This window comes from Megalobrama amblycephala, linkage group LG6 (genome assembly GCF_018812025.1).
Source record: "Megalobrama amblycephala isolate DHTTF-2021 linkage group LG6, ASM1881202v1, whole genome shotgun sequence".
NCBI lineage: Eukaryota > Metazoa > Chordata > Actinopteri > Cypriniformes > Xenocyprididae > Megalobrama > Megalobrama amblycephala.
The window spans coordinates 3720829-3734689 of record NC_063049.1 but is presented as its reverse complement, the minus strand read 5'-3'; the positions used below and the strand labels follow the sequence as shown (position 1 = coordinate 3734689).

Below are 13861 nucleotides of genomic sequence, written 5' to 3'. Positions count from 1 at the left end.
AGCCATTTGGTTGTAATGCAAATGTCATTATAGATATTTGTGTCCTTACAAACCACATATACCTGTACACACAAACACACCAATAAAGTTATGTTAAAAAAACCTGAAATATCTGCCTTCTCCAGATTAGCCTGTACAATTAAGTGTTGCATCCTACATCAAATATCCCTGAAAAGTATTAATGATATATTTTCAGCTCCATTTTTAGCTATACATTTAAATTAACCAATTTTTAAAGGTGCTCCATACAAAGCCAGAAGTAGCCTAGTTTTTTATGATATTTAGAGCATATTTGCTGTGTCAACTGTACCAAATATTTACCAACATTGGACCTAATTGTTATGAACTATTAACATGCTTACTGTTCCATTTTGAGCTTACACCCTGGTTGGCCAGTGCTGACTGTGCCATACGTATGCCAAATATGGTCCAAAGTACAGTTGGAGTTCACATTCAGAATCGCCAGTGATTACACTCTGTCATCTTTGCCAAAACTGGTCCAGATATGTTTTAAGATATCTGGGCCACATTTGCTGCATTATATGTGGGCCAGTTTAGGCTTACATCCTGGTTAGCCAGTGCTGACTGTGCCGTACATTAGCCAAATGTGGTCCAAAGTTGAAATAATGTATCTGGGCCATATTTTTTATGCCATCTGTGGGCCACTTTAGGTTCACATTCAGAATTGCCAGTGACTACTGTCCCACAATTTTGCCAAAACTGGCCCAGATAAGATTAAAGATAACTGGGCCACATTTGCTGCATTATATGTGGGCCAGTTTAGGCTTACATCCTGGTTAGCCAGTGCTGACTGTGCCGTACATTAGCCAAATGTGGTCCAAAGTTGGTGTAATGTATCTGGGCCATATTTGTTATGCCATTTGTGGGCCACTTAAGGTTCACATTCAGATTTGCCAGTTATTACTGTCCCACAATTTAGCCAAAACTGGCCCAGATATGTTTTAAGATAACTGGGCCACATTTGCTGCATTATATGTGGGCCAGTTTAGGCTTACATCCTGGTTAGCCAGTGCTGACTGTGCCGTACATTAGCCAAATGTGGTCCAAAGTTGAAATAATGTATCTGGCCCATAGTTGTTATGCCATTTGTGTGCCACTTTAGGTTCACATTCAGAATCGTCAGTGATTACACTCCGTAATCTTTGCCAAAACTGGCCCAGATATGTTTTAAGAATAACTGGGCCACATTTGCTGCATTATATGTGGGCCAGTTTAGGCTTACACTCTGGTTAGCCAGTGCTGACTGTGCCGTACATTAACCAAATGTGGTCCAAAGTTGAAGTAATGTATCTGGGCCATATTTGTTATGCCATTTGTGGGCCACTTTAGGTTCACATTCAGAATCGCCAGTGATTACACTCCGTCATCTTTGCCAAAACTGGCCCAGATATGTTTTAAGATAACTGGGCCACATTTGCTGCATTATATGGGGGCCAGTTTAGGCTTACACTCTGGTTAGCCAGTGCTGACTGTGCCGTACATTAACCAAATGTGGTCCAAAGTTGAAGTAATGTATCTGGGCCATATTTGTTATGCCATTTGTGGGCCACTTTAGGTTCACATTCAGAATCGCCAGTGATTACACTTCGTCATCTTTGCCAAAACTGGCCCAGATATGTTTTAAGATAACTGGGCCACATTTGCTGCATTATATGGGGGCCAGTTTAGGCTTACATCCTGGTTAGCCAGTGCTGACTGTGCCGTACATTAGCCAAATGTGGTCCAAAGTTGAAATAATGTATCTGGCCCATAGTTGTTATGCCATTTGTGGGCCACTTAAGGTTCACATTCAGATTTGCCAGTTATTACTGTCCCACAATTTAGCCAAAACTGGCCCAGATATGTTTTAAGATAACTGGGCCACATTTGCTGCATTATATGTGGGCCAGTTTAGGCTTACATCCTGGTTAGCCAGTGCTGACTGTGCCGTACATTAGCCAAATGTGGTCCAAAGTTGAAATAATGTATCTGGGCCATATTTGTTATGCCATTTGTGGGCCACTTAAGGTTCACATTCAGATTTGCCAGTTATTACTGTCCCACAATTTAGCCAAAACTGGCCCAGATATGTTTTAAGATTAACTGGGCCACATTTTCTGCATTATATGTGGGCCAGTTTAGGCTTACACCCTGCTAGCCAGTGCTGACTGTGCCGTACATTAACCAAATGTGGTCCAAAGTTGAAGTAATGTATCTGGGCCATATTTGTTATGCCATTTGTGGGCCACTTTAGGTTCACATTCAGAATCGCCAGTGATTACACTCTGTCATCTTTGCCAAAACTGGCCCAGATAAGTTTAAAGATAACTGGGCCACATTTGCTGCATTATATGTGGGCCAGTTTAGGCTTACACACCTGCTAGCCAGTGCTGACTGTGCCGTACATTAGCCAAATGTGGTCCAAAGTTGGTGTAATGTATCTGGTCCATATTTGTTATGCCATGTCTGGGCCACTTAAGGTTCACATTCAGAATCGCCAGTGTTTACTTTCCACATCTTTGCCAAAACTGGCCCAGTTGTGTTTTAAGATAACTGGGCCACATTTGCTGCAGCATATGTGGGCCATATTTGGTTTAAAGCCAGATTAGCCATTATTGATTGTGCCACATTTTTGCCAAAGATGGCCCACATTTGGTTTGCGATATTTGGCCCATATTCATTATTTATCACACGGGCCACTTCAGGCTCACATTCAGATTACACATTGCCGTAAGTGCCGCATCTTTGCCTAAAAAGGCCCACATGTGATTTGAAATATTTGGGCCATATTTGCCATGTTACATGTGGGCCACTTAAGGCTCACATACATTTTGTCCGGGCCATAAGAAGGCCTGTAGTGCCGCATCATTGCCTAAAGTGGCCCACATCCGTTTGCTATCTGGGACCAGTCCTCGGACCTGATCTGAGGGATGATCTGTCTGAGTGTAAGCATTTTGAACTTCAACTTCCTTACTGATCGATTTAACACACGTAAATCTATGATCGGACGCAACCCTCCATCCTTCTTCGGAACAATGAAGTAGCGGCTGTAAAAGCCCGACATTTTGCTGGGAGAGGAAACCCTTTCTATAGCCCCTTTTTGCAAAAGCGTCGTTACTTCTTGCTCCATCACCAGAGACTGCTCTGGGGTTACCACCGTAGGAAGCACCCCATTGAACTTGGGCGGTCGTGAACCGAACTGAATTCTGTAGCCCTGTTCTACCATGAGCAGCACCCACTTCGAAACATTCGGGAGATTTTTCCACTCTTCCAAATATTCTACTAAGGGAACCAGTCTCTCGAGACTGGTCTCTGGTGTTTTTTGAGCACTTGGCTCGTCCATCTGACGCGGCGCACCGGCAGACAGGCGAATCACGTGCTGGCCGACCCTCCTCGGAGGATCGGCGGAGACCGCTGTGCCCTGACGCACGCTGGGTGGCAGGGTTGACAGGACGGTCCCCTGAGGGCACCGGGAGGGACCCGATATCCGAATCCCCCCGGAGGGGGCTGCCCTCGAGAGATCCTGCACTATAAAGGTCAGGACCTCTTCTTTGAAGCCTTCCGGGAGATAATGACGGTCCTCAGATCCGTCCTACCTCCGGAAGGCTTCGCCTGTGCCGCCCGCCCCGGCCCCCCAGATCTTTGTGGGGGAGCACGGGAGGCGACACTGGCTTTTTGTTGCACCCTGTGTGCTGAGGAGCTGGCTGTCGGCCGAGGCTGCTCCCGCCCAGCAGCCTCGGGGGATGAGAGCGGCGGGGAATAATTTTAGAGAATGCTGCTGTCTGCTTTCGTGTCTCCTGAAACCTGTCGACGACAGTTGACACTGCGTCGCCGAACAGGCCATCAGGAGACAGCGGCGCGTCCATGAGAACATTTTTATCTCTCTCCTTGATGTCTGAGAGGTTGAGCCAGAGATGCCTCTCCGTGGCCACCAGGGCTGCCATAGAGCGGCCGATGGATTTGGCCGTCTCCTTGGTGGCCCGGAGAGCTAAATCTGTTGCCTTTCTGAGCTCATGAATAGCCTCAAAGGACGCTTCCCCAGTGTCATCAATTTCCCCCAGCAGGTCGGCTTGGTATGCCTGTAAGATAGACATAGTGTGAAGGCATGCCGCCGCCTGACCTGCCGCCGAATAAGCCTTGCCCACCAAGCTGGAAGTTGTCTTTAGGGGCTTGGTGGGCAGCGTCGGGGTCTTAAGGGACGATGTGGACTCGGGTGAGAGATGGCTCGCGAGCGTCTCCTCGACCCGAGGCATCGCCCCATAGCCGTGACGTTTCAGCCCAACTATATTGCTATATAGTGATGTCTGCGGGCTGTATAGTCTGTATTGTACTGGCCGCTTCCACGACCTCGACACCTCGGTGTGGAGGTCGGGAAAAAACGGCAGACCCCGGCGCTGAGGTAGTGACCGCGCGGGAAGAAACCTTTCATCAAGCTTACTTTTTGGTTTATTTTCAGCTTTCTCCGCGGGCCAGTCGATTTTTAACTTTTCTACTGCCCTGGTCACTACCTCTAATAGCTCCTCATAAGCAGGGGATGAGGATGGCGGTTCCTCATCGACGCTCTCCACATCAACCTCCTCGGAGGAAGATATGTTAAGCATCGGTGCCTCTCTTCGGGGGGAAGAAACCGCTACGCGTGCTTCCGCCACCAAAGGAGAGACACTGGGTCTAGCAGGTAAGGGAAGCGATAGGGCAGCGCCCGTCTCTTCCCCCTCTGCTAGATCCATCTGTGAACCCCACGAGTGCAGCCTTCGCTGTGCCTCGGCAGCAGCGGGACCAGACCCGCGGGGAACACTCGCCTCGGCGCCCTCCTCAAAGAGCGCCCGGCGAGATCGCAGCACTCTGAGGGTGAGCCGATCGCAGTGTACACAGACGGCTCCCTCGAGAGCCGCCTGTGCATGCTCAACCCCCAGGCATTTCACACACATGTCGTGTGAATCTCCTGTCACTATGTAGCGTGGACAAGGAGGAGTACACTTTTTAAACTGTTGCTGCTTTTCCGCCATAATGCTTTTTGTCTTATTTTTGTGCTTGAAACTCTTGTCCTCAGACGAAGAGATCACTGTGTGAATATATATATATATATATCAGACAGACAACAATAAATAAGACAGACAAGATACAGAGAGCGCTTGCTGAAGACAACAGAAGCTGGCGTGCTTTGTGTTCAGGTGTGCTTTATAGCTTCCTGATCCGTGACGTCACCCGCCTCTGACGTCACGTCTTTTCATTGGTTGGATACAGAGGTGCTTCACGAACACAAAAGACAGAAGGTTCCCATCACGTCATCCGACGTAGCGTCGATAGTTCCCATGAAAGGGAACTTGACGAATTCCAAAGGCACAAAAACAAGAAACCAAAATTGTCTATCACCAACTTTTTTGAAGTTGTAGGAAAAAGTGCTGTTTATGTCAATGTCCCAGAAGCTCTCCATCAGCAGAAAACCTCAAATGTCCATGAAGCTGCGCACCATCTCTACACAGTATGCGTAAATGGACATGTTCCAAAGAGGCAGGAAAGTAAAAAAAAAAAAATACCTTGAGGAAAAAGATAAACAGAAGGAAAACAATTGTTTGTAAACAGAGTCAGTCCATTATTATAATTGGCTCAATTGAATGAAAGCAATAGATATAGATATATAGTTGCACTGCAAAGTTTATATACACCTTTGTAGGTTTGAAAATAATCAAAAATGAACAAAGACATTTGATGTCCTTTTCCACCACCCTCCTAGACCCATTTGGTATTCCTAAAGGCAAAGAGTTGCTGATAGTGATTGAAGCCAAGATGTGTACTGTGTAACGATCATCTCCTCCACTTTAATACCAGTTACAGTGTGAAACAAATATGAATGAACATCTGAAGGTATGTTACAAGATACAGTACAACTGATCCATAACGTCACATTTAATCGCTCAGATCAGTATTTCAACCGTGTAAAGACGTCAATAAAACAGCTTGTAAACAATGTAAGGTCACATTTACTTCAGAAAAATCATATTCAGCATAAACTCATTAGTCAGCTATAGAGAGGAGCATTCTGATAAATATATGCACCACGTTACATATTCATTATAATTTTATTTTAATTATTTATTTTATTTATAATTAATCTATGTATTTAATGCATGTTTGAATAAATCATTTATGACAGCCATGATTTAAATGTTTATATTTCAAAAAACGAATTGTAGTAGAAATATGATTATGTAATTCTAAAGTTAGTATTATAACTTTATTATAAAAAACTATTTAGTGTAATTTAAGTGTTTGTATGTAAATAGGTTAATTTTAACCTTCAATATTATAGTAATATAGTACCAAGTGACTCCCTCGTCTAGTTTATAGCATTATTTGAGAGATTTTTGTTCCTCAAGAAATTTTGTCATTTACTGTATCTGATATACATCCAAAATAATCGATATTGAATCGAAATCGAATCGCAAGCTTGTCTAATCGAATCGTGAAAATTGTCAATACCCAGCCCTACTGAATACTGTTAGACTTAGCTGAAAAATATAAAGCACTATTTATTTCATTTGTATCTTTGTTCTATATTTATCTATGCTTATAATTTGTTCATTATTTTCTATGTGCATTCACTCACCTACAAAATCAAGCCAATCCTCCTAGAATGATTACTTCTTTCCAAATAGAGCTATTTAAGTCATCTGGTGAATTTTTTTCATATCGCAATATATATTGCAGAAATTTTTTTTTTTGCCAATATCGTGCAGCCCTAAACCAAATATTATTAAACTATTTCAATTATAAATTATGTGCTAACTAGTTTTGATTCGGTATTAACTTTGATGTGCAATGATCATAATGCTCTCCCACATATTTTGTTATTGTTTATTGTTAGTTAGTAGGGTCAATGCACATTAATAAACTTTACAGTAAATGTGCCAGAATTAGCCCAAAGGGCTATTTTTCATCTGCAGACCCTTGACAGAATGTTAAAAAGTCACCCTAAAACAAAGATATAGCATCATTAAACACATATACATAATTAAAAAAAAAAAAGCAATTAAAAAAATAAAATAAAATAAACAAAATATAAGGGAAGGAAGAGAAACAAAAGAAGAGGGAGAGAGAGAGAGAGAGAGAGAGAATAAAAAAAGAGGAGAGAAAAAAGAGGAAGGGAAAAAAAAAAAAATGAAACTAATAAGAAAGATGGCAACAGGAGAAGGCGACCTAGCCAAGAGCAATTTGTACAAGAAAGTCTATTTTGTCAAAAATACAATACTAATGTTGACAATGCTGATTTGTCAGTAACCATTTTTTGAGATGAAACTGAAAAGAACCAAAAGTATGTAATTTTCTAATAGTTGATGGGATGGAGTTCCATTCCCTTGCAGCTCTTACTGAAAATACAGACTGACTGAATTTGCATCGTTTGAGAGGTATAATACAGTCCCCTCTTTCCCCTCCCCTTGTCGATCGATGTGTAGCTGTTCTAATATTCACAAACTGTTTTAATGGTGAAGTCAAGCTGTGTATAGTCTTAAACAGTAAACAAATATGTACATATTTAATCAAGTTATCCCAGCTTAGCAAATTGTATTTTTTTAATATTAAACAATGATGAAACTGAACTGATTTCTGATCAAGAGTTTTTAGTGTTTGTTTATACAATGACTCCAGAGGTTTCAAAGTATTTATACTAGCTTGTGACCAAGTGGTAAGACAATAAGTAATATGAGAAATAATCATAGAATGCACATACATCAAAGCAGACTCAGATGACATATAATAGCGAATAAATCTAAAATTTGATAGACTAAATCTGACCCGGTTGCATACCTTTTTAACTTGAGCCTTAAATGAAAGTTTGGAATCAATCAGAACACCAAGGTACTTATATTCGGATACAACTTGTAATCTTTCTCCTGATACAAAAACATCTGGTACTACACTATAACTATTAGTTTTGGTAAAAAACATACTCATTGTTTTAGAGATATTTAACTGTAAACAGCATTGTTCTAGCCAAGCTGTGACATGAACCAGTGATTCCGTAAGTTCATTTGCAACTTGTGACACACTACTTCCATGTATATAAATTACAGTGTCATCCGCATACATTTGAATGTTAGTGTTAGGACAGACGGACGGAAGATCATTGATGAACAACGTAAAAAGTAAAGGACCCAGAATAGATCCTTGTGGAACACCAGTGTATAGACTTAAAGGAGCTGACTTATAATTCTGTATACCAACATGCTGTGTGCGACTGGACAAATATGATTCAATCCAACTTAAAGTATGTTGAGAGAAGTTAAAATCTAATAATTTAGACAGCAGAATTCTGTGGTTTACCGTGTCAAAGGCCTTCCTGAGGTCAAGAAATACAGCCCCCACAACCCCTCCTTTATCTAATAAAGACTTGACTTTTTCAGTGAAGTAGCAATTTGCCATCTCAGTTGAATAGTTTGCTCTGAAACCAAACTGCATTGGATGTAAAGCACAAGAATTATTCAAATGATTAGTGATTTGTGTAGCCACCAATTTCTCTGCAACCTTTGAAACTATGGGTAAAATACTAATAGGTCTATAATTATTCGCAGAGTGAGGATCGCCACTTTTGAATAAGGGCACAACAACAGATGACTTCCAAGCACAAGGAAACATCCCCTGAGAAACTGAAAGATTAATAATTTTAGTGATGGGATTAACTAATGACTCACAAAGCTCTTTAAGCATTACCACATCCATACCAAATATATCCTTTGCTCTGGATTGTTTAAGAGATGTAATTGTTCTTCTGATGTCTAATTCAGAGACTGGCCTTAAAATAAGGGCTTGTTCCACTGTATTAACTGGATAGACTTCTGTATACTTGGGAGAAAAACTTTGTGCAATTGTGACTACCGAGTCAACAAAGTAATAATTAAGTGCTTCGGCTACAGCAGCTGGATTGTTAGTCAGCTTCCCATCTACCATTAATTCAATTGATGACCTATCTTTTCTTTTGTCTCCTATTAAACAGTTCAACTGATTCCAGATCGTTTTAGAATTACCTCTTGCCTCTTTAATTATTCTAAGGAAAAAATCAGCCTTTGCTCTTCTCAGGGTCTTTACCACCTTATTCCGTAGCGTGACAAAATGTTGTCTATCATGACTTAACTTTGATCTATTTGCAGTTTTTAAAGCACGATCACGTTTTTTCATTAGATCTAAAATATCTGAATTCATCCAGGGGACAGTATGTTTTTTATTTTTAGGATTAATTTTACAAATGTAATCTTTAATAGTACTCTCTAATTTTTTAGAAAATATTCGACTATCATCCTCCTGATCTTTTCCAGTTAATAAATCATCTCATTTAATCTGATGGACCGCCGTTCTGAAGTCGTCTAATTTACGTTTTGGAATGCCATAAAAATTATACTTCCTTGAGAATGGATTGAATCTCTTACTAGATAATTTTCTGGCAACTAAAATCAAATTATGGTCAGAAAGGCCTGTTAACATGTTAAAAGTTTTTAAAATTCTCTCTGCTCGATTGCTAAAAATCAAATCAATTTGAGACCTTGTTGAATTAGTTATTCTTGTGGGCCCATTAATCATTTGCTTCAGATCGAAATGATCAGTTATCTGTTTGAGTTTCTTTCTAACTGTTTTATCATCCCAATTAATATTAAAGTCTCCCATAATAATAAGTTCTTTGTTAAAATCACACTGTTTTAGTAATTGTTTCAGGTTTTCATAAAAACTGATTTTTGAAGATGGTGGACAATAAATTACAATTACTACAAAAGACATCTGTGATGATAGTATAAGATTCAAACCAATACATTCCAAATCTATGCCATTTGCCCAAGCGATTTCATTACACTGGATGCCAGTTTTCACATAAATCATGACTCCACCTCCTTTAGAACCAACTCTATCTTTCCTATATAGTTTAAAACCAGGCACTTCCAATGCCGCAGATGGAGAATTCTCATTAAGCCATGTTTCAGATAAACAAAGAAAATCTAGATTAGAATCTAATAAAAGATGATGAATTTGATCACTTTTTGATATAATGCTTCGTATATTTAAATGACCACCTAAGAGACCCTTTGGCTTAAATTTAGGATCCCAAATTGTTCGTGATTGATTTACTGTCTGAAAGAACCCCCACTTCCTATTTTTTAAAATACCTTGATTTACAGATTTCCTTAGTACATTTTGCATAGACTTTGCAGACACTTGTGAAGTACCTAAATCAGAGTTCACAGAAATGAAACTGGTCGGTGCCTCGATCGGCGCAAAAATCCCTTCATTCACCAAGGGTTTCGTGATGCAGGAGCTTGTCTGAAAGTCCATGTCACTCGCGTTCGCCGCATGATGACACAGGCCTGCCTCAGACGCCAATAACCCCACATGGACACGCCGCGGAACGCCGACTCTGGCCACGGAAACTCCTTGCGACTCGACCTCCCACGCCGCGTCGCTCCCCGCACCAACATCCAGCGAAACAGAGCGAGGGGAATTAGTGTGTTGCGCATAGCCAGACAATAACGTACCGCCACCAAAAGTGCGTACCTGTAGGATAGCTGGATCCGACATGCAATCCACTCGGCCGGTGTAACGTCGATCCAGGATGGTAGAGCCCAGCCGCCGAGCCCCCACCACATCCCCTCCCGTGGGCAAGACACCGCCACCAAAACGAGGGAGGTTAGTTTGTTGTACATAACCAGACAGCAGCGCACCGCGACCCAGAGTGCGTACCCGAGAGGCATCCGAATCCAGTAAACTCTCTGGTTTGGCGTAGCGTAGACCGGGACAGGGATGAATATCTCCCGATAACAACAGACTAATCATAATAATTAGTCCCAAGGCTTCATTTTGATGAAATCTAGTTGATGGCTTTGAATGTTTCTTCACTCGCTTATACAGAGATGGATAAATAAAGGTTAACGCTAAAGTGCACTTCCCATATCCGACGTTTCCCAGGGCGTATGTTTGTTTAACTAACCAATCAGCATGATTAACAAAAGTTTTCTCATATACATTGAATAATGAATGGTTATTAGAATGATCCACAATAAATATAAAATTAACAGGACTTAGAAAGTTAAGAAGCAAGCTGTAAACTAAAAGCGCTGTGACAACGCCTAATGCTCCTGCCGCCATGTTTAAAGGTCACCTGCACTTATTTCCTGCACTTATTCCACTTATTTCCTGCACTTATTTCCGTTGTTGGTATAAGTGGCAGTGGGTGGTAATAGCAAGATGGTAGAAAACTATAAGTTTCTTGTCTGATAACGTTTCTTTAGTCATTCGGCCATCCTGCAGCCTGAACCACTGTAGGCAAATCACCCTAACACCTTGCAGTATCTGCAAAATAATTTTAACAATAAGAGGGATCATAAAAATTTGCATGTTGTCTTTTTATTTAGTACTTCCCTGATGAAGCAGTTCATTCTGCAAGGTGTAAGTAAACTTTTGACCGCAACTGCATCACCTAAGATGAATTACCTCAGTCATCAGGACAACACTGTAGTAGAATCCTGGGAGAACATCCTTCACATTTCCCACAAACACCAGGATTCCAGTGACCACACCATCTTCACTGACACTGGCCTTTAAACATAGAGAACATTTTTATAAACGTTATTATTCCTACTTTACAGGGAATTAAACATAACTTTATCAATTACACAAATATAGATAAATAACCCAAGACCCAAGCAAATTGAGCGGGCGTTCACACAGAATGCGTTTTTGCTTTGAAAATAATGATATAATATCATTATAAATATATACTGATGAGATGGGGATTTGTAAGTGCACAGGTGAGAATTTATTACTTGCAAATAGAAAAGATTCAAAGCATTTAAAAGCTATAAGGATAGTTGATGGCAGTGTTTTAACTTGTAATGTGTGATCAGGGTGTGCTGGCTGAATTAATGGCAGAATTAATGGCAAAACTTGGAACATCACCTCATCAATACGGGTCTTTGATTCCACACAGCTTGCACTGTATCTCCATTGACAGATCTGTACTGATCCTACAAAATGAATATATAACTAGATAAGCACAAAAATATTACATATTACAAACAGTAATTGAACACCTCATTTTTCAAATGCAAAAAGAAAAATTATAAGATTATAAGCAGTATTTCTAGAGGGGGTGATATATTGAACATTACTGGTGGTTATAATAGCGATTAGATGGATTAACTGTAAATGTCTTTGAATGTTACAAAATCACATCTTTGAATTTAGTTCTGCAAATTTAACCTTAAGTCATTTAAAATGATTTAAAAAGTCAGAGTTCAATTAAAATATTTTCAGCAACCAAATTCTTTGAACACGCCCACACACGCGATCACATTCATATATAAGAAATTATTATAATGCAATCATAAATAAATTATAGTAAACATGATTAATTCACCTCCATATTGCGATTAAACTAAACAAGTTACACTCTTAATGGCAATAAGAACTGCTATGTTACGGTGAAAAAATAAAAATGAAGAGAGCATATATCAAGATACTTACTTGCTTCTTTATTTGTAGTACATAATGTCTCATCTGTAGTCATCCAAACGTGCGCTCCTTTGTTTTCTCCTTTGATCGGCAAAGTTGCCTCGCGCATCGCAATCACAGAAAGATGGCTGAAAGTGCATTTTTCAAACTCTGGTGAAGTAGTGCGCCGTCATGACGTAATATTTTGGCGCATGCACATTAAACAAAAAGTTTATAGGTGTCACGGCTACACAACCTGCACCTTCAGACACGGACACTTACGCCACGCCCACTCGTTCACAATCACCGGAATACTGAACACCTGTGCATCATCACCAGAGCCACATATAAGCACACCAGTCCCATTCACTCATTGTCTGGTCTTGCACCGATCCCTACACGTCACACGACCTTGTCTTACCTGAACATTGTACCTACTGTTGTCTTCATCATCTTCATCTCCAGTCCTGAGTCCTCCGTCATCATCTGTGTCACCATCGTCATCTGCCAAGGAAAGTTATCATTGTTATACCTATTGTCAGTTCTACGTGTCAAGTTTCTCTACCTGTGTCATCACCTGTGTCTGAAACCTCTGTTAATAAACACTGTTGCACTTACCTCATCTGTGTCCTCGTCTGTGTCTGACAGAAGACCAGACCTGATGCAGAGCTCTTCAGACACAGGCGGGGACCGCACCGCGGATCCCTTCCTGGCACTGGTCAACGCTGTTCGGTCCTCACTCCTTCAAGATGCCACAACCACCGCACCGTCATCATCGACACCTACACCGCCGGTCACTTCTTCAGCTGCCCCTGCGAGTCCCATGGCCAAACCAGCGACATACAGCGGCGCGGCGGAGGATTGCAGCGGGTTCCTACTACAATGCTCTCTTTACCTGGAAGCCAGTGCTCATCTGTTCACCACCGAAAGAAGCCGGGTGGCGTTCATCATTAATCTATTATCAGGTAAAGCCCTGCAATGGGCCCAATCATTATGGGAAGCTAATTCTGCGATCCTTGGTTCTGTATCCTCATTCTGTTCCCAGTTAAAGGAAGTCTTCGGCCAGCAGACAGCTGATTTATCCATTCACGATCAACTATTCAACATTCGCCAAGAGAGGAACGAGACTGTAAGTTCATATGCTGTGCGCTTCCGCACCCTTGCTTATATAAGCGGCTGGAATGAAACCGCTCTCATCACAGCTTTTCGTCATGGATTACGTGAAGAAGTTAAACAATGGATCGTGGTATATGAGGATTCCCTGGGGTTAGAGAATCTTATCCAAAAATCCATCCGGGTTTCCCAACGACTCGCTGCTTGCAGTCATATCAACTTAAGGTTGTGCTTGTATTGTGGGGGAGATGGACATCAACTACCCACCTGTCCAGTT

The 13861-nt window shown here is 41.2% G+C and overlaps 1 protein-coding gene and 1 long non-coding RNA gene across 3 annotated transcripts in view; one reads left to right on the top strand and one right to left on the bottom strand.

Moving 5' to 3' along the window:
- The window catches only part of LOC125269540 (NLR family CARD domain-containing protein 3-like), an 82955-nt gene that overhangs the window by 11067 nt on the left and 58027 nt on the right, over nucleotides 1-13861 (top strand). The window lies entirely within an intron of this gene.
- Nucleotides 5325-12529, bottom strand: LOC125269692. Of its 2 annotated transcripts, none has more exons than XR_007185178.1 (3): nucleotides 11938-12034; nucleotides 11473-11577; nucleotides 5325-5537 (listed from the first exon to the last, which is right to left on the bottom strand). It is a non-coding gene; the product is annotated as an uncharacterized LOC125269692 (long non-coding RNA). The 2 variants fall into 2 exon arrangements; XR_007185177.1 differs by lacking the exon at nucleotides 5325-5537 and adding an exon at nucleotides 12505-12529 and having other exon boundaries at nucleotides 11399-11577; nucleotides 11938-12005.